This window comes from Pseudophryne corroboree, chromosome 1 (assembly GCF_028390025.1).
Source record: "Pseudophryne corroboree isolate aPseCor3 chromosome 1, aPseCor3.hap2, whole genome shotgun sequence".
Lineage (NCBI taxonomy): Eukaryota > Metazoa > Chordata > Amphibia > Anura > Myobatrachidae > Pseudophryne > Pseudophryne corroboree.
In genome coordinates this window covers 879,608,168-879,631,815 of record NC_086444.1, presented here as the reverse complement: position 1 = coordinate 879,631,815, position 23,648 = coordinate 879,608,168, and the positions used below count along the sequence as shown (strand labels likewise).

General features: G+C 44.5%; 1 long non-coding RNA gene across 1 annotated transcript in view; it reads right to left on the bottom strand.

Annotated features, from left to right (window-relative positions):
• Positions 1-716: 716 nt before the first annotated feature.
• LOC134958738 (uncharacterized) overlaps positions 717-23,648 on the bottom strand; it is an 82,897-nt gene continuing 59,965 nt past the window's right edge. The window contains exon 5 of the long non-coding RNA XR_010187108.1: positions 717-2,743. This is a non-coding gene — a long non-coding RNA (uncharacterized LOC134958738). The remainder of the gene's footprint in view (positions 2,744-23,648) is intronic.

Here is a 23,648-nt window from a genome sequence, read left to right as displayed (position 1 = left end):
GGATTGCAAAGCCTAACATAAATCTAAACAAACATAAAAATTCTTTCTATCATATGAAACTTTTCACTGTCTGCTATAAATTGTGTCAGTCATTAAGTTTTCATACATTATTTTTAACTCTATGACAGAATTCAGATAAAACAGGTGTCAAGACACAGGCCCTCATTCAGATGTGCTTGGAGTAACTAATACTGCTGCTTATACAGAGGTCTATGTACTAAGCCTTGGATGGAGATAAAGTGCACGGAGATAAAATAACAGCCAATCAGCAACTACCTGGCATGTCACAGGCTGTGTTTGAAAAATGACAGTTAGGAGCTGGTTGATTGGGACTTTATCTCCGTGCACTTTATCTCCATCCAAGGTTTAGTAAATAGACCCCAAAGAACCAGCAGCCACTAATATGATAATGCAGCAGGAGGCATGCATTACTGATCTGATTTGTGTCAAGGGTATTGAATTACCTCCGACACCATTGGCCGGCTGCATGAATCATGGGGTCGCACAAGCCGGCTGCCATAGCTGCTACTTAGAGGCCATGAAAATTCCATCATCCGACAGAGATCCTGGCCTCATCCATTCCCTGCAATTTCATCGACTCGCCTCTGTTTGGCGAAATGGAGGCCATTGCTGCCCCCTTCCCTCCCCCAAACAGCAGGCAGAGAGGTGGTGTGTGTGTGTCGTCCGCCCCCCCCCCCCCCGGTATTCCCCAGCACACTAATAAATGACCTGTAACCATACTTGAACCTGTCTGCTAATAGAATTTCAGAGAGTTGGTCACATATGTTTGCAAAGACATGTTTAGCTGCTGAGCCACACCAAGGCTTCTCTGATTTCAGCAGTCCTAACACTACATGATAGCAGTGCCCACATTGGGCCATGTGAATTGTCTACAGTAAGGCCTCATGATAAAGGCTCATACTAAAACACATCCAGACAGACAGCTAACTTACCCAGGAGCCACCCCCAGGATTTCTCATTAGCACTACAAGAAAAAGCGCATGCCTTCCAAATACCCATTCAATGCCTTTCTCACACATGCAGACAAACAGTGGTAGTTGCTCTATTATTCCTGGAGATAATTATATATCAGGTGCTAGAAAGGGGGAGGGGTCACAGAAAAACAGCAGGAATGATAGAGCAACTGCTCTCTTTAGATTACATTTTGCTCTTTTCCAAGGATTTGACCTCTCATTGAAAGCATGTAAGGGAAGTCTTGAGCTGATTCGAGGAAAACCAGCTATACTGCAAGTTAGAGAAGTGTATCTTCAAGCAGGAGGAGGTTGTATTCCTGGCATACATCTTTAGATGGATTCTGAGGAGCTTTCTGCCATCACCAAATGGCCTTCACCTACGCTGTAGGACCTACAGGGTTAAAATCTATTCAGCTATTCTTGGAATTCTGTAACTTCTACAGACAATTCTTCAGGAATTATAGTTGTTCCCATCACAGTTCTTTCCAGGAAGTCACAGAATACCAAGGACTGGCCTCCTGAAGCTGAGAACACGTTCTCTTAACGAAAGCAACTTTTCACATCTGCACCCATTCTTAGACAACCAAATCCTTATCAGCCTTTTTTTTTAGATGTGGATGCCTCTACAGTTGAAATTGGGGCTGTTACAGAAAGATGCAGCTGGGAAGTGGTGCTCTTGTGGTCTCATCTACCACCAGTTTTCATATTCTGCGACAAATTATACCATTGGGGACAAGGAATTGTTAGTGATTAAATTTGCTTTACAGGAGTGGCCTGATGGTCGTTGTTCTTTGACTATTTTAATATTTTCATCATATATCATACATGAAACAAAAATATCAAGGCTGCTGCATTCTCACGCATTCTGTACTAGCAAGTAGAAAGTTCCTTGTGAGGATAAACCATTTCTGACTCCAGCTTGCTTCCTTTCTGCTACTAATAAAGTAAGAAAACTCAATAGAAATTAATTTGTTCCACCTAACCTTTGTTGGGTGAAACATTTTCACATTTTACCGGGCACGCAGGGGTGAAGAAAACATTGAATCTGGTTTCCAGGAACTTCTGTTGTCTGTCAGTGCTTCCTGATTTTGTGGTAGCTTTGTTCTACTTGTGCTCAGCATAAAATCCAACAACTTCCTACTGTATAGGGTCTTTGCATCCACTTCCAATACCTGATTGTCCATGGACACATATTTTCATGGACATCATTGTGGAACTACCCTCCTTTCAAGGGTTCAGTACCATCTATGTAGTGGTGAACAGACCCTCATTTTGCACCTTTAAGGGGATTACCCTCACCACAGCTCCAAAGTTACCCAATATCTTCATTAAAGAGGTCTTCAAGATGCATGGATTTTCCGAAAACATCACTTCAGATCAGAGAGTGTAGTTCACTTCCAGGTTTTGAAGGGCTCTCTGCAAGTATTTTAACATTAAATTAAACTTCTCAGCATATCAAACTGAGAGTAACGGACAAATGGAATGTGTAAATCAAGACCTGGTTTAATTTATCAGGATCTATGTCTCAGCCAGTCAGGATGATTAAGTTTCACTGTTGATGTGGGCTGAGTTCCACCGTAATAACCTCTTCATGAGGCTTCAGGCTCCCTTCTACACCTATAATGGCTTCCATCTTCTTTTGCCAGAATTGTCATTCTGTCATTCAGTTCCTCTTCCAGCAATTTTGGTCACAATTAAACATTTTCTTGAAGTTTGCAGTAAGGTAAAGATGAATTTACCAGCAGCCTCTTTCCAGAGCAGGTCCCTCTCTGACAGGAAAAGAAGGAAAGTTTGTTTACGAAAAGTCAGGAAATACTGAAAGATTTGTCTTTCAACTAAATTTCTACGTTTAAAGGAGCCTACGATGAAACTTGTCCTAGATTCTTTGGGCCATGCCAAATTCTACAAGAAATCAATCTGGTTGCATTCAGAATGAAACTCCAAGCCCACTCAAGATGTTTAGGACTATATTTACTAAACTGCGGGTTTATAGAAGTGTAGATGTTGCCCATAGCTACCAAACAGATTCTATAGTAGTTATCTTCATGAAAGTGCTAGATAAATGATAAGTAGAATCTATGTTGCTATGGGCAACATATTCACTTCTAAATCCGCACTTTAGTAATTATGCCCCCAAGTGTCTAAAATCTGTAATTCTAAATTGGTTTTCCCCTTCCCGGCGAGAGTTGTGACAATTTTTACATAACTTACTGATCATATACAAGAGTAATACCATATTTAAAGAGAGGGCACTATCTTAAGGAATTCACTGTTCATACAGCTTCCTGATTAATCTGTGTTGAACATGTTAAAGTCCTATAATAGTGCAATACATTGGTTGTTGTTAATTGAAAATACCTTTATTAGTCTTAAATGTCTATCGAGCCATTGAAAAATAAAGTCAAGGGGAGACCCCTGCCCCCTCACAATTCATAATGACTGCTAGACACAAAATAGAGTGAACCCGCTCACATGCGCTGGAGGACCTAGCAGAAAAAGCTGAATGGCTAACAGCTCTCACTTGCTGCCTAATAACTGGACACAGCCTTTATTCTTTCTCCAGCACTGCATGGATTTACAGGTCTGTAGCATTCTGTCAGCACTTGGAGCCAGCACCCCTTTATTTATAGGGTGCCCCAAGGAGTCAGCAGTACCTTACAGGATGAATATATAGATTCATTGTAAACATGACCGGTTATAGTCCATAAAAAATACAAAACAGATAAAGAAGAAAATAGAATACTAACCAACATAAAAAAGTTACACAATTATTAGAAATGTACTGTATGCATATATTATACAGTTCCATAACCATAAAATTTAGAGCCTGTACCCTAGAGATGATGGGTGCAAAAGATAGGTTCAGAGCCACTGTAATCAAGAGGAAGGATATAGTAAGGACAGCAAGAGTATGTGAGGGAAGAGGGCCCTGCTTGTGACAGTTTATAATCTTTACATTAATAAAGATAGATAATAATCATGGTCATTGCTATGCAGCATGATGTGTCATGTGATGTGTATGCTGAAATCCTCCATCACTTCTACCCCATTAAATGTAATATGGTACCACTTTAAAATCCAATAACTTGGCAATAGGGCCCTAACAAACATAAGAATATAGAACTCTATAATTACAATAAAAAACATTTGGTTAGCAACTGGTTAATATAATGTTTATAGTGCATATGCTTGCGTCTAACACAATTTCTTGAGAGATTCATTCTTTGCTTTTAGTGTTCCATGTACATTGGCTATGTCTGGCAAGAGGATAGCACTTGCAACAGTAAGAAAGGTTGTTGGATGGATTAATTAATTCAGGGTACATCACGTTGGGTAAATCATTTTATTAATCTGGTGTTTGATTATTAAACAAAACAAAAGTATTTTGGTCACAGAAGCACGGAGCCTCACAGCGAGGAAAACAGGACATGGAACTTTAATTCATGCATTACAGTTCAAAACAGATAAGAGAGATGGCTGTTGCAGGATAGAACCAGCATGTGTGCCGAGAAGATGGGGAGGAGTGGAAACTAGTTACCTGAGCCCAGGCTTGTGTAATACAGGGTACGCACTAGGTGATATATGGACTGTTTGAGCGAACGGCCAATATATTGCAAGGCGGTCAGCGGGTGTGTACACCCAATGTGTCTGTGAATGATATAATTCACAGACATATTGCATTAGCTGTGCAGCGCAGTCAATGTCCAATATGTCTGAAGATATACAGTATTGGAGCATCTGGGTGGTCCACTGAGCACCTGTACACTTGTTGAATTTGCCTGTCCAACTGTGACAATAGGACGACACATCGGTAAGTGTAAATGCTTACGTGTATAAGCTGCTCTGTCGGCGTGACACCGTCAAGTTGACAAGGTGTGTACTCATCTTTAGTGGCAGTGCAGGTGAAAGAATTCTCCCCTCCTCGGTGTGCAATGCTGCTGTACACAGTTGTTATTATCCTGATCTGTTGCCATGTCCCCCCTTCAGCCACCCCGGATTTGACAGGGACTCTCCATAAATTGGGACTACCATTGGTCTATATGTCTTTGAGAATAAGTCTTCTCAATGTCAAAGTTCGAGTAAAGTCCTCTAAAAATGGAAGTATTCTGGCAGTCCTGATGTATCACCATATCACAGCTTCAGGCAAATAGGTGTAGAGCAGTGAGAGAGGCTGTGACTGTTGGGAATTGAAGCCATAGTCAACCAGGCAGACAAATATGTTGATATGGATTTGGTGATAATAATAATAATAATAATAATAATAATAATAATAATTTTATTTATATAGCGCTCTTTCTCCAATAGGACCCAAGGCGCTTAACAGATACATAGCATAATATAGTACAGAAAATAATGAAGTACATTTTCATAAAATACAGAAGCATGAAGATACTAAAAGGGACATTATGGAAATGCTTGAGTAAACAGAAAAGTCTTGAGTCTACTTTTGAAGGATTCTATAGTTGGGGCCTCTCGCACTGTGCGGGAAAGTGAGTTCCATAGAGTCGGAGCCGCATGACTAAAAGCTCGACCCCCAGATGAATTACGGTAAATTCTAGGTACTGCTAAAAGTCCTTCATCTACAGATCGCAGTAATCGAGTGGGGCAGTATGGGGTCAGAAGCTGTTTCAGGTACCTTGGGCCTTGGTGATGTAATGCTTTGAAACTCAGTAAGCCAATCTTGAAGATGATTCGCCATCGTACAGGCAGCCAGTGAAGGGAGTAGAGGATGGGTGTTATGTGGCTAGAACGGGGCTGGTTGGTTAATAGCCTGGCAGCTGTGTTTTGCACCAGCTGTAAGCGCTGCAATTCTTTTGCTGGTAGACCAAGGTAAAGGGCATTACAGTAATCTAAACGAGATGATACAAATGCATGTATGACTTTTGGCATATCATCTGAGGAAATTAAGTGCTTGATTCCGGTTATGTTCCTCAGGTGAAAGAATGAGGATTTGATTGTGGCTGATATCTGATGTTTAAGTGTCAAGCCACCATCCAGGACAACGCCAAGATTCCACACACGATCACTGGTGATGGGCTTTTCATGTTGCTACATCTTTTATTGAATTAATGTACTAGTGGAATATAATTAGTAGTAAACGTATACTCTACGCAAGCTTTTGCTGTTGAAACTTCCCACAGAAACCATCATGTATAGAGAAAGAAAATGTCAGGTCTCTAGTTGCTTGAGTCTATTTTTGCACATATTGTATCTTGTGCTGCCCTAATTTATGGCAATGATTGTGACCTTATAAATACTAAAGTGAATAGATACTTGACTCTGTTTATGAGGGATTAATGCTTCTTTCGAATAAACAAAAATGCTTTCTTAGTCACTGACCTTTCACAATGTTGATTGCTTTATGATAGTTTACTGACACTCTCATTGTGACATTTACAACACCAAATATATCTTTTTAATGCTCAAAGAAAGGAAACCACAGTGAAGGAATTCAAACAGTGATCCATTTTAATACAGAGAGCTGTCAAGGAACATGAGACTACTGAAACGTGCATATATGTGTGATATATCTTCTTTTTTAACAAAAACGAAGATCTCTTATTTGAGTGTTCAAATAAAGCACATTTTTAAATTAATGTACACAGCGTATCATTGTCTACTTACTACACTATGAGCACCTTCCTCTTTTGTTCTTGTTTATATAATATACAGTTCTTTTATGTCCTGTAAATTGCGGGATGGGGCCTCCATGGTTCAGACTTATTTTTCCAGCACACCCCACAAATGTCCATATTATTGAGATTTGGGGAATTTGGAGACCAAGTCAACACCTTGAACCCTTTGTCATGTTCCGCGAACCATTCCTAAACAATCTTTGCAATGTGAAAGGATGCATCATCCTGCTTAAAGAGGCCACTGCCATCAGGGAATACCGTTACCATGAAGAGGTGTACTTGGATTGCAACAATGTTCAGGTAGGTGGCTCGTGGTATCAAAGAAAAGATTAATCCTGCTTCAGATTCAAATATTTATAGTTCAAAAACAATATTCAAAATTAGCATATAGTTACATAAACAATTGTTCTTATACTACCAAGCTGGAGGTGCTCCCACAGATGGAATACCAAATACTTGTGATATATTTAGACGTGGCTAATAGAACATTGCCCAGAGCATCACACTGCCTCTGCTGTTTTGCCTCTTTGCCATAGTGCATCCTGGTGCCATCTCTACCCAAGGTAAACAATGCACACGCACCTGGCTGTCCAAATGATGTAAAATAAAACATGATTCATCAGACTAGGACACCTTCTTTCATTACTCCATGGTTCAGTTGCACTCACATCCCTATTCTATTTATAGAAACATAGAAACATAGAACTTGACGGCAGATAAGAACCACTTGGCCCATCTAGTCTGCCTCTTTTTTTACATTATTTTTATCTCTAATCTTGTTTGATCCTTATTTCTTTGTAAGGATATCCTTATGTCTATCCCATGCATGATTAAATTGCTCTACTGTCTTAGCCTCTACCACCTCTTATGGGAGGCTATTCCACCTGTCCACTACCCTTTCTGTGAAGTAATTTTTCCTCAAATTTCCCCTGAACCTCCCCCCCTCCAGTCTCAGTGCTTGTCCTTGTGTCCTATTGCTTCTCTTCATTTGGAGAATGTTTCCCTCCTGGACTTTGTTTAAACCCTTGATATATTTGAAAGTTTCTATCATGTCCCCCCCTTTGCCTTCTCTGCTCCAAACTATACATATTGAGATTTCTTAGTCTTTCTGGGTATGTTTTGTGATGTAGGCCATGCACCATTTTAGTTTCCCTTCTTTGTACAGTCTCTAATGTATTAATATCCTTTTGAAGATATGGCCTCCAGAAATGAACACAGTATTCTAGATGAGGCCGTACCAATGACCTATACAGTGGCATTATTACTTCTTTCTTTCTGCTGCTGATTCCTCTCCCAGTGCAGCCAAGCATCTGACTAGCCTTCCTCATTGCTTTGTTACATTACTTACCTGCCTTTAAGTCACCTGAAATAGTGACGCCTAGATCCCTTTCCTCCACAGTAGTTTACAGTATAGTGCCATTAATACAATATTTAGCCCTTGGATATTTTAGACCGAAGTGCATGATTTTGCACTTTTTGGCATTAAACTGTAATCACTTTCTGTGATGGACAGCGTTCAGCATGGACACTTCGACCAGTCTATGGCTATGCAGCCCTTTATGCAGCAACCTGAGATGCACTATGTGTATTCAGGGCCGGCCCAATCCTAATTTTTAGGTAAACAAATATACAGTAGATTTTGGCATCCCTTAGTGGAATAAAACGAGATTTATGGTAAGAAATTACCATTGTTAAATCTCTTTCTGCAAGATACACTGGGCTCCACAAGGAATTACATCGGGGTGTAGAGTAGGATCTTGATCCAAGGCACCAACAGGCTCAAAGCTTTTGACTGTTCCCAAGATGCACAGCGCCGCCTCCTCTATAACCCCGCCTCCATGCCAGTGAGCTCAGTTTCGTTAACCAACCCAATGCAGTAGCAGGTACCAGAGACGACAATGGATCGTAGCCAATTACACTGCACACTCACCGCAGGACAGGGTGTCAGCGGCTATGCCAATACCAACCCAAAGTAGCTAAGTGCGTCAGGGTGGGCGCCTTGTGGAGCCCAGTGTACCTCACAGAAAGAGATTTAACAACGGTAAGTTCTTACCATAAATCTCATTTTCTGCTGCAGGGTACACTGGGCTCCACAAGGAATTACATCGGGGATGTCCTAAAGCAGTTCCTCACGGGAGGGGACGCACTGTAGCGGGCATAAGAACCCGGCGTCCAAAGGAAGCATCCTGGGAAGCTGCAGTATCGAAGGCATAGAACCTTATAAACGTGTTCCGTGAGGACCACGTAGCCGCCTTGCACAATTGTTCAAGGGTCGCACTACGGTGGGCCGCCCAAGAAGGTCCAACCGACCGAGTAGAATGGGCTTTGATGGTAGCAGGAACCGGACGACCAGCCTGTACATAAGCATGCGCAATCACCATTCTAATCCATCTGGCTAGAGTCTGCTTGGAAGCAGGCCAACCACGTTTGTGAAAACCAAACAGTACAAAAAGAGATCAGATTTCCTATTGGAGGCAGTTCTCTTCACATAGATACGGAGAGCCCATACCACATCCAAAGACCGCTCTTTGGTAGACAACTCAGGAGAATTAATGGACGGAACCACAATCTCCTGGTTAAGGTGGAAGGAAGACACCACCTTGGGTAAATAACCTGGGCATGTCCGAAGCACCACGCGGTCACGGTGAAAAATCAAATAGGTAGACTTACAGGATAAGGCACCCAAGTCCGAGACCCTTCTAGCCGAAGCAATAGCCAGCAAGAACAACACCTTAAGGGAAAGCCACTTAAGGTCAGCAGAGGTAAGAGGCTCAAATAGAGACTCTTGTAAGGCCTCCAAAACCAGCAACAGCTCCCAAGGGGCCACAGGTGGCACATAAGGAGGCTGAATCCTCAACACACCCTGAGTGAATGTATGGACATCAGGTAGGGTAGCAATCTTTCTCTGAAACCAAACCGACAAGGCAGAGATGGGAACCTTGAGGGAGGCCAGACGCAGGCCTAAGTCCAGGCCTTGTTGTCGAAATGCCAAACGTTTGGCCGTACTAAACTTGAAAACGTCATGATTGTGAGACACACACCAAGTAAAGTAAGCATTCCAGACCCTATGGTATATCTGAGCAGAAGCCGGCTGACGGGCCTTCAACATAGTTTTTTCGACTGCCTCAGAAAATCCCTTGGCCCTCAGGACCGAAGCCTCAAGAGCCATGCTGTCAAAGCCAGCCGGGCCAAATCCTAGTAAACACATGGGCCCTGAACGAGGAGGCCTGGTCGTTGTGGAAGTAGAAGGGCACCATCCAACCAGAGGCCCTATAGATCGGAGAACCAGTGCCGTCTGGGCCACGCTGGAGTGACTAGAAGAAGGTATCCTCCTTCTTGCTTGAATTTCCGTATTACTCTGGGCAGGAGTGACACCTGAGGGAACACATACGGTAGCCGAAAGTTCCATGGGATTGACAGAGCATCCACGAACGCTGCTTGAGGATCCCTTGTCCTTGCTCCGAAGACCGGTACCTTGTGATTGTGTCAAGACACCATCAGGTCTACATCTGGGAGGCCCCACATGTCCACGAGAAGTTGAAACACCTCTGGATGTAGGCTCCATTCTCCGACGTGCACGTCCTGATGACTGAGATAGTCCGCCTCCCACTTCAGAACGCCCGGAATGAACACTGCTGATATGGCCGGCAGATGGCATTCTGCCCACTGAAGAATCCTTGATACTGCCTTCATTGCCATGCGACTTCGAGTGCCGCCCTGATGGTTAATATACGCCACCGTGGTGGCGTTGTCCGATTGTACTTGAACAGGTCTGTTCTGTATGGGATGCTGGGCCATTGTCAATGCATTGAACACTGCCCGCAGTTCCAGAATGTTTATCGGGAGTAGTGACTCCTGCTTGGTCCACCGACCCTGAAGAGAGTGTAGCTCCAACACCGCGCCCCAACCTCTCAGACTGGCATCCGTCGTCAGCAGGACCCAGTTGGATATCCAGAAAGGACGACCCCTGCTCAATTGTTGGTCCTGCAGCCACCAGCTCAGTGACAGACGAACCTCCGGAGATAGGGAGATCATGTGAGATCTGATCCGGTGAGGCAGGCCATCCCACTTGGACAGAATCAACTTCTGTAGAGGGCGAGAATAAAATTGAGCATACTCCACCATGTCAGCCGACACCATGAGACCTAACACTTGCATCACCAAATGGATCAACACTGGCGGACGGGATAGGAAGCATAGAATCCTTCTCCTGAGACAAGAACAACCGCTGGTTGTGAATGCCCAATAATGCTCCCAGATGTACCATGCTTCGAGCTGGAGCCAGGGAGAATTTCTTCCAGTTGATCAGCCACCCGTGGGCTACCATGCACTGGACTGTCAGATCGAGATGACACAGGAGAATTTCTGGGGAACTCACCAGGATCAACAAATTGTCTAGGTATGACAGTATCCTGACCCCTTGACGGCGGAGTGTAGCCATCATGACCGCCATTACTTTGGTGAAAACTCGCGGAGCCATTTTCAAACCAAAGGGTAACGCCCAAAATTGGTAATGAAGGTTGCCCACTGCAAATTGCAGGTACTGCTGATGAGATACCGCAATAGGAAATGTAGGTAGGCATCCTGTATGTCCAGGGAGACCATATAGTCCCCAGGCTCCATGGCCAGAACAATAGAGCGCAGCATTTCCATACGGAACTTGGAGATCCGCACATGCTTGTTCAAGGACTTCAGATTGAGAAGGGCCGTGAGTACCCATTCGGTTTCGGGACTAGAAACAGCGGTGAATAGAACCCCGAGCCCCTCTGAGTCAGAGGCACCTGTACCACCACTCCTGTGGACAGGAGGGAATGTACCACTGAGTGCAACGTGTTTGCTTTTGCCGCATCCAGAGGCACATCTGTAGGGCAAAATCGATGAGGGGGACAATTATTGAAGGGTATGGCGTAACCTCGAGCAACGACTTCCCTCACCCAGGTATCCGAAGTGGTCTTTAACCATTCCTGGGTAAAACCTAGAAGTCGGCCCCCCACCCTGGGATCCCCCAGAGGGAGGCCCGCCCCATCATGTGGCAGGTTTGTCAGTTTTGGAAGCTGGCTGATGGGCGGCCCAGGCACGCTTTGGTCTGGGCTTGGCAGGTCTGGAAGCACGAGTTTGCTTTGGGTACGCCTGACCTTTTGCATTACCTGGAGTACGAAAGGGCCGAGGGAAAGTACTTTTAGCCTTCTGTGTTGAAGCAGCCGTACTAGGTAGGCAAGCTGTTTTAGCCATAGCCAGATCAGCCACAATCTTATTGAGGTCTTCTCCAAAGAGAATATTTCCCTTGAAATGAAGCACCTCCAGGGTTTTCTTGGAATCCAAATCCACCAACCAGGATCTCAACCAAAGGATACGTCTGCCCAAAACGGATGCAGTAGCAGCCTTGGCCGCGAGCACCCCGGCATCGGAGGCCGCCTTCTTAAGGTACAGAGATGTCGTGGCAATATATGAGAGACATTGTCGAGCATGCTCAGATGCATCGGAGGGCAGTTCCGCCTTGAGCTTCTGAGCCCACGCCTCAACAGCTTCAGCAGCCCAAGTTGCTGCAATAGTTGGCCTTTGCACAGCCCTCGAAAGGGTATGAATTGCTTTTAAACAGCCCTCCACACGACGATCCGTCGGTTCCTTCAGAGAGGTGACGGTAGTTACTGGCAGAGCAAAGGAAACAATCAGACGCGCCACATGAGAATCTACAGGCGGAGGAGTTTCCCAATTTTTACACACCTCCGCAGAGAGAGGCTAGCGAGCCAACAGTTTCTTATTCGGTGTAAATTTAGTTCCCGGATTTTCCCAGGATTCCTGATGTATGTCAATCAGGTGTTTAGAATAGGGTAAAACTTGTTTATCCACCTTCTTACGCTTAAACCTATCCGGTTTCTTAGAGACGGTTTCAGGCTCAGAATCTTGAAGAATGAGCCATATCTCCTCAATGATATCTGAGACATCCACGGATGACTTCCCTTCCCCGTCTGAAACACCAGCATCAGTGTCAGCGGGGTCAGTATATGCACCGTCCTCCTCAGAAGACGTGTCGGTCAAAACCGTGGGTTGGGAGGAGGTAATCGCCCTTCTAGAAGATGACTTATGTGGGCGAGAGTGACCTTTAGATTTAGACATCGGTCAGTTCAAATGCTGTAACTGAGTGGAAAGCTGATTCGCCCACGGTGGGTTCACAGCGGGGACCATAAACTGTGGTAGTGGCACAGGTGGTCCCACAGGGGGCGTCAATTTAGTCACAAGCGTGTTTAACAATGTGGTGAATGTAGCCCAAGGTGGGTCCTGTGATGCCCCAAGCACTACCGACCTACTGGGGGGTAAGGAACCCCCTGAACCTGAACTCTCAGGTGCTAAGTTATCCTCCAGTACGACCGCGGCCTCACAACCACGCAGCGTGGGAGAGACCTCAACGTCGTTGCCACGTGTAGCAGACATAACTATGTGCACAGTAATGGGCAACCCGGTACAAAATCTAGCAGCACTATACCTAACGAAAACTCTCAGAGAATGAGCCGAAGAAGGCACAGACCGGGAGTTCAATAGGTATAGAATATATGGTGACTATAAATCACAAGTAAAAATACCCCATTAGTATATCTTGTGAAACAGTCCTATATTATTTGCAGAGCAAACCCTGAAACACTTGGCCCACTCAGGTATAGCAATATAGGAATAGCACGCTGAGTGAAATACCCTGCAATAAGGCAACTATGCAGCAGCTACATGCACACACACATATATAGTCACAAGCGTACCATGAAGAAATTATGTACCATAAACTGCACTGGACTAGCAATGCAAAGTAATACTCAGTATGGCTATATGTGATAACAATAGATATAACACAGTAAGCACTGGATGTATATCACAGGGCGTTTGTACCACAGAACCCTGAAAGTATGCACTCTTTCTTAACTAACACAGTTCCAGTGACAGGTAGAATACTCAAGTGTCCTGTAGGAAGCACAGCACTGGCAGTCAGGTGGTTCCACATAGGAGGATTTGCTCCAGCAATCCCAGGAAACAGCAAGGCTCTGTTTATAATGGCTGCTGATCGGGAATGAGGGAGAGGGAAGCAGCTCTAGGGCGGGAACATTGCTGAAATGGCGCTCTTGGGCTGGGGGGAGGGGCCTCAGGTCCAACCTGCTCCCCCTGCTGGCATCCCCACCGGGTGTGCGGGCAGTAAAGATAAAGCGGGGGGAACTTGGTTCAATATCCCCCTTGACCTGTGCCCATAATATAAACTCTGTGGCTAGTGGAACATCAGCCCAGTAATCCGTGTCCACGCCAGCGCGCACGGCCCGCCTCCTACGGCCGCGCTGGATTGCGGTAAAGTGCGGCACAGAAGCCCCTTACCTCCCCCTTGTCTGCGGCCCCGCGATCCGTGAGACGGCGGCGTGTGTGTGACTCAAGTTAGGATGGAAGAAGCTGGCGCCTCAGCTGTAGTGACCCAGCAACCGCGGCGCGGGACTATACAGCGCCGCTGGGGGTGATGGAGCTGCATGTAAGAAAGTCTATTAGACTTTGCCTGCAGCAGCCCTGGAAGTCTTCTTTACATTTTTCTGTTTTCAGTCTGTAAAACGAAGCTCTGAAAAGGCTGCTTAGGGCAGCCTCCTGTTAAGTGCCTGCATACTGCAAGGCACCAACCTACAAACTAAGCTCACTGGCATGGAGGCGGGGTTATAGAGGAGGCGGCGCTGTGCATCTTGGGAACAGTCAAAAGCTTTGAGCCTGTTGGTGCCTTGGATCAAGATCCTACTCTACACCCTGATGTAATTCCTTGTGGAGCCCAGTGTACCCCGCAGCAGAAACAATATTTTACACAGATAAAGTTAAAGCACTAAGGGACCTTTGTTTTCAACTACAGTTCTGCATAATTTTATGTATCAGTGCTATTGGGCAAAATATAGATTTGCGAAGGTTGTGTCCAAAATTAAATCTAAATGGCTGTGTAAAAATAAAGCTACTCAGTATTTGTGGACTACATACAAAAGCAGCCAGTATTTATCCTGTATGCATAAACAATAAATGGGTTTGCCCCCCTTGCAGTGCAATATGGCTTGTCCGTGTGATGTCACTTGCTCTTTTTGTTTTACTTCTTTCAACTGAGAATCAGGCCCAATAGCGTTACCTACAAGACTGCAACCCCTGCGCATCCCCACAGGGTCTCAACAGGCAAACAAGACCAAAAAAACCACACAAAAAAAAACATGCACTCCAAGGTAACAACGAGGAAGTCCTGGTTCCCCTATCATTCTAAAATGTGTTTAAAAAGTATGGTCACTACAGTGTTTAACTGTGTTATAGCTTTAAGAGCATACTAAAACACCAGTTTTTATCATTATCATCTGTAAGTGTGTTCGTTGGGGTATGCAATAGTGTAATGTTACTGTATATGTAGCCCATAGGGGGTAACTTCTTACATTTTATTTTATGGTGAAGAGTCTCTTTATAAGTGAATACTACCAGAAATTGAGAACATACAGGTAGGAGCTATGTGAGTATGCATTTGTGCTCCAGTTGGCCAGTGACTCTTTTGGTGTAATATAACTAATCTAATATTTCCTGCACAGTGCTGTATAATTTTGTGTTGATATACTATATAAATAAAGGATACTAAATAAATAAATAAATTGTACATTTCCTATTTTGTTTCCAATACATAATTATAAAGAAGTAAAGAAAAATATTGTCCCAAGGTGATTGGAAGTGCTTGCTAAGGAAATAGTATCTGGACTTAAAGCTTTTCTACTGTTGACTAATGCAAACCTGTATTTTGCAGGTGGTATAATAGAAAGGTAAGAATATTAAACAGTGCAGGTTTACTTTAAAACACATACAAATTATGGGAGTCATTCCGAGTTGATCGCACGTAGCAACTTTTTGCTGCTCGTGCAATCAACTAGATGCCGCCTATGGGGGAGTGTATTAGCATAGCAAGGCTGCGATCACTTGTGCTGCCCTGGTATGCTAAAAAAGTTGTGTGTAAAAGAAGACCAGCCCTGCAGCTACTTATCCTGTGCGATGAATCCAGCAAAGAAGGTCCCGGAATTGACACCAGACATCCGCCCTCCAAACGCCTGGACACGCCTGCGTTCGGATCTCCACGCCCGGAAAACGGTGAGTAGACGCCCCCATCCGCCTCCCGCCTGTCAATCTTCTTGCGACTGCTTTCTTCGTTCCCGGCGTCGTTGCCCAGCGACTGCCGTCGCTGAGCAACAACGTGCCTGCGCATTGCGTCCACCGTTCATGCGCAGAACTGACCCATTTGCACCGCTGCGATGAACCGCAGTGTGCGAACAGGTCGGAATAACCCCCAATGTCTCTAGCTTGCTTATGACTCTAACAAGATGAATTAGAAATAAATATACATATAAAAAATATTTTTATAAGTGGGTCCAGCCGTTGCACAGACTGAAGACAACAGTTTTTGTGGGCTGAACCAATACTTTCTGAGACTGCAGGTACTTATGCCTCTTGCTTCGGGAATATTAATTTATCCTTGTGGTTTAATCTGCTGTGTAGGTAGAGTTGCTGTAGAGGGGTGTAGTATGGGGTGGCCGGCGGCCGGGATCCCGGGGGCCAGCATACCGGCACCGGGATCCCAACCGCCGGCATACCGACAGCTGGGTGAGCGCTAATGAGCCCCTTGCGGGATCACTGCGCTTGCCACGCTGCAGGCATGGTTGCGCCACGTTATTTATTCTCCCTCCACTGGGGTTGTGGACCCCCAAGAGGGAGAATATGTGTCGGCATGCCGGTGGTCGGGATCCCGGCGCCAGTATGCTGGTCGCCGGGATCCCGGCTGGCGGCATACTAAAGACCACCCGCTGTAGAGTTGTAGTCTCCACTTGAAATAAAGATGCTTTATTAAGATTTTCAATTTCTGACCAGGATTAATGGGAGCCGATAACAGCAAAATGTCCGATGTTTGCTGCTACAGCCACAGATATTTTGCCTATGTTAAGTATGCAACTCAGGCAATGTAATGGAGTCCGATATTGCACGTCGGCACAAAACAGATCTAAACCTCTCAAAGAATTTAGAGGTGTTTTTTTGGCCGAGTTAGTCACAAAAATGTTGGAAATCAATTATAAGTACACTTTTCAAGCACATTTGCAATAAATAAAACATTTTCAATAAATTTTGACACAAAAAAAAACAAAAAAACTTTGATCTGTAAAAATATTCCATGTAGTGCACATGTCATTATTGCACATTTTGCACAGGAAAATGTGTCTGATACACAAATGGATGCATTAGGAATAGGATGCACAAGCAGCTTATGCTGATTTAAGTTTTATACGGCATGGCTATATTCAGTTTGTAATTGCGGCAGTATCAGCATACCTAATTATGTTACAGTCAGGGCTGGACTGCCCATCTGGCACTTCTGGCATATGCAGAAGGGCTGATGGTCTGGTGGGTCGGTCCATCCCACAGAGAGCCGGGAAGGCCGCTTGCAGTGCAGCTTTTGGCTCTCTGGTTTCGGCCGCCCCCTCGCCCGAAGCATGTGTCTCCACACACGCTGACTCACAGCACACCTCTGTGTGCCATGCCCATTCGCCCCCTCTCCCGTTTGCATGCCCCCCATGCCATGCGCAACCCTGTGTGCCGAATTGTGGACACAGTCCGTCCCTGGTTACAGTGTTTGGCTAGAATACACTGTAGCATAACATTTTGTATGCAGATACAGTTGCTATTACACACAGAATATAGGCATGCTGCATATCATTTTAAACAGCAGGAGCTGTTTTTGCATCCCATCTGCATCGTTTTGCACAAACAGCTCCTGCTGTTTAAAATTATATGTAGCATGCCTATATTCTGTGTGTAATAGCAACTGTATCTGCATATAAAATGTTATGCTACAGTGTATTGCAGCCAAACACTGTAACATTACTAGGTATGCTGATACAGTTGTTATTACACACTGAATATAGCCATGTCGCTTTAAATAAACATAAACTGCTTGTGCATCCTGGAGGACTGGGGTTTATTTAGGATGTGTGTTGCTTTAATCATAGGATTTTTGGGGCCAATGGATGACATTCTCTGACACTGTGGTCCTCCTATACTAAAAGCATTTCAGTTGGACCCAAAAAATTGGATGTTTTCTAGTCTAAATACCATGACACCTCGGACCCGATACGCAGAAGCCAGGAAATAGATGCACGCCATTACATTGGCCGACTTCCATGAAATAGATGTACTTTTGAAATGTTCAATGTGGTGCAATAATTTCCCAGAAGGCATTATCAGCTCCCATTACATCCCGGCCTTTGTGTCTGTGACATTATAAGTTCTGTATGCCTTCAATCCTTAGTTCATAATAAAAATATTACTCAAATAGTCTGAAATACAATATTTTTTTACTTCTTCTGTGCCATACTGTGCACATTTTAATATGAGCTCTTGATTTCTGCACTACAGATTATTATTGTCCTACTGAGGCACTGCAACATCTTGTTCCATTTCCACTCATTTGTTACTTTCATGCAAGTCCTGGGATGTGTTTTATAAAAGACTCTGCAGAGAACAATGAAAAAACTTTACCATTAAACTCACTGGGCTTGGACCGAGAGAATTAATCTATTATGTGCTATTGGTTTGTATATTGATATTTCCGCATTTTAGGTCTTAAGAGATCTAAAGAGCAATTTAAACTTGCCTGCTAATTGAATACGATGTCAGATGAGATAACAGTCAGTTATTTATTGAAAGAATGCAATACAAATGACGCATGCTTATGTTGCTCATCATTGCAAAGCATTCATGACCACAAATTAAATATTGTGTAAAATCCATATCTGAGTCATTTCCTGCTACTGTCGCAGGATGTGAACTAATAGGGAAGGCACTAGACAATTAAATGCTTTTGCATAGAAACATCACAACCAAAGATAGCACTTTGAAGAATAATAGAAGACTGGAAAACAGAAACAAAAACCTGAAACCCTCACCACAAAGATACATTCTGCACAACTGCACAATAAATTGGGAGGACATGGCCTGTTGTCTGTTGCCAGGGGACACATGAGACCAAGATTCTAAACTTCAGAGCTAGATTCCAATGTAAATTGAAAGACAAAAGAACTTGAGTTCTTGACCTCTATACTGAACACAGACGCAGTCACTTTGAAAATAGAAAAGATATATATAATAATCTAATCATTTATAATGAGTAACAAACATTCAGAGAAAAATGTTGACATTACTTGGTAAATTGAAGAAACTGAGCACCAATATAAATGTTAACTATAGGCCTAATTCAGACCTGATTGCTAGGCTGCATTTTCATACAGCCTGCAATCAGGTCTGAACTACGCATGCGTATGCACCGCAATGCCCAGGCGCGTCGGTCCGCAGTGCCGGGGAGTGCTGGGCAGCGCTGGGATGGTGTGAGAAAAGTGATCGCATGGGTGCTTGCAAGGTGACTGACAGGAAGCGGCCGTTTGTGGGTGGCAACTGACCATTTTTAAGGAGTGTTCGGAGAAACGCAGGAGGGACCAGGCGTTTGAAGGTAGGGTTTCTGACTTCAGCTTCGGCCCCGATCATCACACTGGAAGAGTAAGTTCTGCTTGTGCAGCTCTCCTGCACATGCAATCGCACCCCTGCACACCAAATTCCCCCTCCCCCTGTAGGCAGCGACTACCTGATCGCAGGGATGCAAAAAATGCACCCTAGAGATCAGGTCTGAATTAGGACCTATGTATGCATTAGTTTTCAGGGAAAATGTTACTTTGGCTGCTAACGGATCACTTTGCCAAGAATACAATATGCTAACCAGTATACAATGCAACATACTTATTTATACTGGCCCTCATTCCGAGTTGATCGCTCGCAAGGCGATTTTAGCAGAGTTACACACGCTAAGCCGCCGCCTACTGGGAGTGAATCTTAGCTTCTTAAAATTGCGAACGATGTATTCGCAATATTGCGATTACAAACTACTTAGCAGTTTCAGAGTAGCTTCAGACTTACTCGGCATCTGCGATCAGTTCAGTGCTTGTCGTTCCTGGTTTGACGTCACAAACACACCCAGCGTTCGCCCAGACACTCCCCCGTTTCTCCGGCCACTCCTGCGTTTTTTCCGGAAACGGTAGCGTTTTTATCCACACGCCCATAAAACGCAGTGTTTCCGCCCAGTAACACCCATTTCCTGTCAATCACACTACGATCGCCGGAGCGAAGAAAAAGCCGTGAGTAAAAATACTATCTTCATTGTTAAATTACTTGGCGCAGTCGCAGTGCGAATATTGCGCATGCGTACTAAGCGGAATTTCACTGCGATGCGATGAAAATTACCGAGCGAACGACTCGGAATAAGGGCCACTATGCAGTGCAATCCCCATCTGGGGACAGTATACAAGGCAGCGTTACATGACCTGTACACAGTGTATACCCTATCTGAACAGTATGTAGATGTCATATTTTTTTTTTATATTATTGTGGGGTTGATCAAGTAGGCTATTTCTTATATTGCCATATTTTAATGCTTTCTGTTAGTCCTGTGGCAGAGACAGCTACAAGTAATATTGAAACATCCAATTTGAAGAGAGAAAAACACTTCTAGTTGTCTATTATATGCGTGCTAATAATTACCACACCCATTTATGTTTGCACTATGGGTAGAAACAATTTCCCTTTATATCATATGTTTTATTAGAGCAGAGGAGGATGGAAAGTAGAGAAGTCACACCTTGAGGAACATTTATCCATTCTGCATACTATTTGTAAATAAACTCATCATGGGAGATTTACTAAATGGAGTTGTGATATATTTTCTCATGTTGGTGAGAGTCAGAAGACATGAAGGAAGTAGGATTGGCTTTATAAAACCTCTAGGTGTATCTTCTTTCCTGTAGCCCATTAACTATAGCAGAGAGATGGATTTGTCACTTGGTATTCGCTGCCGTAGATGATTTCAAGGAAACACAAAAGTTATAGGGGTTATTCCGACGTGATCGCATGCTAGCTATTTTTTGCAGTGCTGCGATCAGATAGTCGCCGCCTATGGGGGAGTGTATTTTCGCTTTGCAAGTGTGCGAAATGCATGTGCAGCCGAGTGGTACAAAAAAGTTTTGTGCAGTTTCTGAGTAGGTCTGAACTTAATCAGCCACTGCAATCACTTCAGCCTGTCCGGTCCCGGAATGGATGTCAGACACCCGACCTGCATAAGCTTGGACACGCCTGCGTTTTTCCAACCACTCCCTGAAAACAGTCAGTTGACACCCATAAACGCCTTCTTCCTGTCAATCTTCTTGCGATCGGCTGTGCGAATGGATTCTTTATTAAATCCATCGCCCAGCAACTAAACACTTTGTACCCGTACGATGCGCCTGCGCATTGCGGTGCATACGCATGCGTAGTTTTGTAGCGTTTTGACCTGATCGCAGTACAGTAAAAATTAGCTGGCATGCGAACAGGTCGGAATGACCCCATAATTCCTTGCTCATGTTGTACTCTATCAAACATTCTAAAGGTTCAGAGCTGTTACTATAGATTTTATTGACCTGGATAAATTGTTTCCTAATTTCCCTCATCCCACTATATTGGCAAAATAATTTGAAACAGCTATGGACTGAGAACATATTTAGTGTACTTGATGCTGGAAAGGATATACTAACTGTACCATGTGTGTTTGATGGCCTCACTGTCTTCCCTGTGAAGATGCCAAGAGGGGTGATGCAGCTGGCCGCATAATGCCACAATGCCGCAAATCTTGAAGAGGGAGATTTGCCAAAATGATGTGATTCATAGAGAATCCCCACTCTATGGATCTGCAGTTCTCGGCAATATGTCACCTATCTTACCCACTTCACTAGGAAGCAGGCAGAATGCGGAGGGCCAGCTACTCACTCGAGGAATTCCCCCAAAATTCAGAAGTCTCCCAGGCATTACTAGCAGGATAGGCAAATATGACTTGAATAGACAAAGATGCAATAACCAGATCCTAAAGAATAAGAATATACTGCAGGGTAAACTAAACACTGAGCGGTCTATTTGTAAGCCTTGAATGAAAATAAAGTGGATGGAGATAACGTACCAGCCTACCAGCTCCTAACTGCCATGTTACCATTTACCTAACGGTTAATCCTTTTCTCGTAGTCCGTAGAGGATGCTGGGGTCCACATTAGTACCATGGGATATAGACGGGTCCACTAGGAGCCACTGGCACTTTAAGAGTTTAAACGTGTGGGCTGGCTCCTCCCTCTATGCCCCTCCTACCAGACTCAGTCTGGAAACTGTGCCTGAGGAGACGGACAACTTCGAGAGAAGGACATAACACAGATAGTGGCGAGATTCACACCAGCTCATACAAACAAGGCAAACCAAGCTAACTAGCTTGAAAACTCAGCAATAGCTGAATAACATTACTGAACCAAGTAATAACACAGTACTTAACTAAGAACAAAGCTGTACTGACCAAGTAACCACTGCAGGATAACGAAGCGCTGGGCAGGCGCCCAGCATCCTCTATGGACTACGAGAAAAGGATTTACTGGTAGGTAATTAAAATCCTATTTTCTCTTGTATCCTAGAGGATGCTGGGGTACACATTAGTACCATGGGGATGTACCAAAGCTCCCAGAATGGGAGGGAGAGCGCGGAGGCTCCTGCAGGACTGAATGACCAAATTTTAGGTCCTCAGAGGCCAAAACATCGAACCTGTAGAACTTTGCAAACGTGTTCGACCCAGACCAGGGAGCCGCTCGCAAAGTTGTAAAGCTGAGACACTCTGGGCAGCCGCCCAGGAGGAACCCACTTAACGAGTAGAGTAGGCCTTAACAGATTTTGGACATGGCAATCCTGCCGTAGAATACACATGCTGGATAGTGAACCTGATCCATCGAGAGATCGTCTGCTTTGAAGCAGGACACCCAATTTTCTTTGGATCATACAGGACAAACACAGAGTCCGATTTTCTGTGACGAGCAATCCTCTTCACATAGATTTTAAGAGCCCTTACAACATCCAAGGACTTTGACGGAATTGAGGAGTCAGTAGCAACTGGCACCACAATAGGTTGGTTGATATGAAAAGCCAACACAAACTTTGGAAGGAACTGCTGACGTGTCCGGAGCTCAGCCCTATCTTCATGGAAGATCAAGTAGGGACTTTTTCAAAACAAAGCCCCCAACTCCGACACACATCTAGCAGAAGCTAAGGCCAACAAAGTGACAGCCTTCCACGTGAGAACCTTGAACTCGACCTCCTGTAGAGGCTCAGACCAATCCGATTGGAGGAACTGCAACACCACGTTAAGATCCCAGGGCGCTGTAGGTGGCACAAAGGGAGGCTGGATGTGCAGAACCCCTTTCAAAATAGTCTGAACCCCAGGGAGGGCAGCCAATTGTTTCTGGAAGAAAAAGGATAAGGCCGAAATCTGGACCTTTACGGTTCCCAACCTCAGGCCCATGGGGGTCATTCCGAGTTGATTGCTAGCTGAATTTGTTCGCAGCGCAGCGATCAGGCTAAAAAACACAGTTCTGTGCATGCGTATGCGGCGCAGTGCGCACGTGCAACGTACGGGCACAACGAATGATGTAGTTTTGCACAGGGTCGAGCGATGCATTTCAGTCGCACTGCTTGCAGCAGAGTTATTGACATGAAGTGGGCGTTTCTGGGTGGCAACTGACCGTTTTCAGGGAATGTGTGGAAAAACGCAGGCGTGCCAGGAAAAATGCAGGCATGGCTGGGCGAATGCTGGGCGGGTTTGTGACGTCAATCCGGAACTGAATAGTCTGGAGTGATCGCAAGCACTGAGTAGGTTTTGAGCTACTCTGAAACTACACAAAACATTTTGTAGCCGCTCTGCGATACAACTGTTCGCACTTCTGCTAAGCTAAAATATACTCCCAGTGGGCGGCGGCATAGCATTTGCACGGCTGCTAAAACTAGTTAGCGAGCGATCAACTTGGAATGACCCCCTATATCCACACCTGCTTGCAGGAAGAGGAGAAACTGTCCCAGTTGAAACTCCACCGTAGGAAACTTCTTGGATTCACACCAAGATACATACTTTTTCCAAATGCGA